The sequence below is a fragment of the Adiantum capillus-veneris genome, chromosome 20 (genome assembly GCF_014529385.1).
Source record: "Adiantum capillus-veneris isolate H3 chromosome 20, ASM1452938v2, whole genome shotgun sequence".
Classification (NCBI taxonomy): domain Eukaryota; kingdom Viridiplantae; phylum Streptophyta; class Polypodiopsida; order Polypodiales; family Pteridaceae; genus Adiantum; species Adiantum capillus-veneris.
The window spans coordinates 119,170,163-119,173,745 of NC_140950.1; the positions used below are offsets into that span (position 1 = coordinate 119,170,163).

The 3,583-nt window shown below is 43.4% G+C and overlaps 1 pseudogene across 1 annotated transcript; it reads right to left on the bottom strand.

Moving 5' to 3' along the window:
- Nucleotides 1-1,359: 1,359 nt before the first annotated feature.
- On the bottom strand, nt 1,360-3,192 carry LOC147433161 (glyoxylate/hydroxypyruvate/pyruvate reductase 2KGR-like; annotated as a pseudogene). Its single transcript, XR_015185471.1, has 2 exons — nt 2,613-3,192; nt 1,360-2,106 (listed from the first exon to the last, which is right to left on the bottom strand). The product of XR_015185471.1 is annotated as a glyoxylate/hydroxypyruvate/pyruvate reductase 2KGR-like (transcript).
- Between the last annotated feature and the right edge of the window lie 391 nt (nt 3,193-3,583).

Below are 3,583 nucleotides of genomic sequence, written 5' to 3' on the forward strand. Positions count from 1 at the left end.
CGGTTGTCCATTGGATCCACATCCCTTTTACATTCTATGCGTGTAGAGCTTGCTCCTCCGAGGGGACACCAAAATGATGTTAGCGTGCAAACGGCAAGAAAAATGAGTGTCTCTATAGTCTTGCACGAATCACACCGTTGGAAGGAAGAACTATCACACCGCCGAAAACACACCTGTGGTAAACACCTGGGTGTGCTTAGGATGAGTTTTCTAAGAAACTCTATGTTTAATGAAGTCAAAATGCTGTTAGAGGCGGCAGGTCTAATAAGCTCCTTGAGATTTAATTGGATTAGTTTGTTCGATTTTTTATTTGCTCAAAAAATCTCGCTCGCTTTTTGAAATTGACCCCTATGTCCAATCAAAAGGCCATATCTTGAAAGATTTTTGCATTTGATGGAAAAAACATTCTTCTTTACTTCTCGAGGTCTTGTTGTCTGGCAATCGTGATTTGTGAGATGTTTAGAAAAAGCATCCTACCCAACTTCTTCAAGAGACACCTACTGCTCCCAATATTCTCTTCTACGTATCCAGAGATTGGTTTTTGAGATTCTTTGGTAGATTTTTTGGCTGCATGTTTTTGTTGTTTCTACAACAACTCTCCTGTACAAGCAATCTTTGCTCCCTTCCCTCCACGTTTCAATGTATCTCCTTTGTTATCCATATTTACCATTGGTGATATTCTCCTATGGTTTTGTTATTATCATGTCAAATTCCACAGGTTTTTCCACCGCCAGATTCTGTAATGCCCTATGAGGACTTCGTAGTTGTTTCAAGTGCAACAGGAGTCTAAGCCCCACTTTGTGTGTGTGTGTGTGTGTGTGTGTGTGTGTGTGTGTGTGTGTGAGAGAGAGAGAGAGAGAGAGAGAGAGAGAATGGAATAAGCTTGCTATCACCCAAACTATGGAACAGTGGTTTTCCCACTTCCCTTTCATTGCCAGGTCTTAAGGGCGAGACTTAACGAGTACATCTTTGATAAGTAGACTTTTTTATAAGTCTTGAGGTCAAGACTTACCGAGTACATCTTAGAGGCCTTTGGGGATTGCTCCTATGGCGTTTTTTTTGGGTGACAAAGCTTATTCCATCTCTCTCTCTCTCTCTCTCTCTCTCTCTCTCTCTCTCTCTCCCTCCCTCCTGAATAACAAGTCTTGAGTTCAACTCTCCTTCTCAAATAGATCTTTAAGGTCTCTTGGGATAGTGTCCTACGATGTTAAAATTCTCTTCTTCTTCTTTCTCTCTCTCTCTCTCTCTCTCTCTCTCTCTCTCTCTCATACACACACACACACACAAGAGGAAGAAGCTTCTAGTGGTATAGAAACAATCCAAAAGGACCTTAAAAACACCCACTGGCATGCCCTCCCATAGAAACGACGTGAGTCTATTTTCCAATCTTTCAAAAGCAATAATGCAACGCTACTACAGTCCTTGTTGTAATCATTGTTTGAAGCTTTCCTTCAAAACAATGATAAACTTTGTTTGAAGCATTGAAGAAGCTTTGCTTCAAAACAATCTTACCTGCATTCATGTTGATAATAGTTTCTGGTGGTGAACAAGTGTCTCCAGTAGCAAATCATTGATAATAAGTAATGAGGTGGATATTCAGAAGCCTTTCTGTCTTTAAATGACAGCGCTTAACAATGGCTTTCCTGTAAAGAACGCATTCAAATAGTCCACCACAAGTTGCACCACAGCTGTTCTAGTTTCCCAAGTGCCAGAACCTGCATGGGGGCTGAGCACCACATTCTCCATAGTCATCAGCTCACCGCAAACGTAAGGCTCCTTCTCAAACACATCAAGACCAGCAGCTCCAAGCCGCTTCGCCACAAGTGCTTGTATTTGATGCCTTGGGAACAATGGGCACACTCATCAATGTCGCTAGAGGTGCGGTTGTCGATGAGCTTGAGCTGACCCCTTGGATAGCAGGCATGCAACAATAAGAACATTCGAATTGGCAGCTAAATCTACTACATCTGAAAAATAAGCATAGGAAACATCCTCCTTTTTGGTTGGTCCAAACTATGACACAATACAGTTGAAACCCACTGCCCTTTTAGCTATTGCCCTGCCGATTTGACCAAGACCGACAATGCCAACCAGCAAGCCACTTGCCTGAAGAAGGTTAACATTGGAGTAAACTCAGTAGAGCATTAACATAAGACTAAAAAAGTTTTGATTGTGAGGAAGAAACAAAAGGTATTTCTCTATGTTGGAATATGACTCAAGCAAGTATATCAACATTTTCCATAAATTCTGGTGAGTATTCTTAGTTTCCAACCTCGAAAACATAAAAGAAAAGCCTATGCACACCTGCGCAAGCATGGTCCTAATCAAAACGTGTATTGAAAAATTCACCCCCTTATTTTGGGCACATGTTTGCATTCATATGAACCACACATTTCTGTGAGAGTGAAAGATATCTTGAAAAGATTGAAGCACCCCACTATACATGCATAGACCCCCTCAAGCATCATGGCAAGCACATCCACATTCATGCAGAAATATTTGCCATGTCCGTGTACATAAGCTGACCCTCCTAGGATGTAAGGTTACATGTTGTACACATCTACACGAGATGCATATGCAATATAAACTAGCTTCCGCGGATGAAAGGTTACCTTTCTGGCTAGGGGGAATGAATTGAGGGACCAAGATCCGCTTTGCATGAATTTATGAGCAGAGCAAACACGCTGGATTGACGCAGGAGTATGGCCATGCCAGCTGTGTCTGCAGTGACCTGGGAATGAGCACCAGTAGTGACGCGAATTCTGCGCAGACCGCAGAGATCAAGGTCGATGCGGTCTACCCCAACTGCCCACTTGCAAATTATTTGCAAATTCGGGAGAAATTCTAAGAGTGACCGATCCACAGGCCTGTAATTAGTTGAGACGAGACCCCATACCCTGGATGAGGTGCTGGAATCAAGATCTTCCATCCGCAGCAGGTGGAAGCGCCCCTCTAGCTGTTGCACTAGACGCGGCAGAGGAATCTGCAACAACACGCACACCTTCTCGCCTTCTGGTGAATCTACAATCGCATTGCGTTTCTCGCCCATGGCTTCTTGCAGAGAAGCCATGAAGCCTATTGTGAAATGGTGAATCTACAATCGCATTGCGTTTCTCGCCCATGGCTTCTTGCAGAGATCATGAAGCCTATTGTGAAATGAGGCTCAACACATCCAATCAGTGTTCAGGAAAAATCATTTTTCCGAACATACAAAATTCCTTTCCTTGATTTTGTCAATATGAAAATTTTAAAAATTAGGTTAGTTTTTTCGGTTTTTACACTGTTTTTGTCTATTTTGAGGCGGAATTTCTTCTTTCACCCTTGCCCTCGACCGGCAGTTTTGAAATTGAAAACGGCACGATATTATGTTGAGACACATTTCTATCTGAACACTACATAGCATTAAAAAAGGGGGGGGGGGGGGGGGGGGGGGTATGGGTAAAGGGGATGACGACCCGAAAGTGGATGCGGGAAGCCCGAGGCGGATTAAACCCGGACATGAGAGAAGGCTAGCGCGAGACAATGGGCCGGACGTTGACTCGACTTGAACCCAGGGTCTCATTGCCCAGATTGAGACGCATGG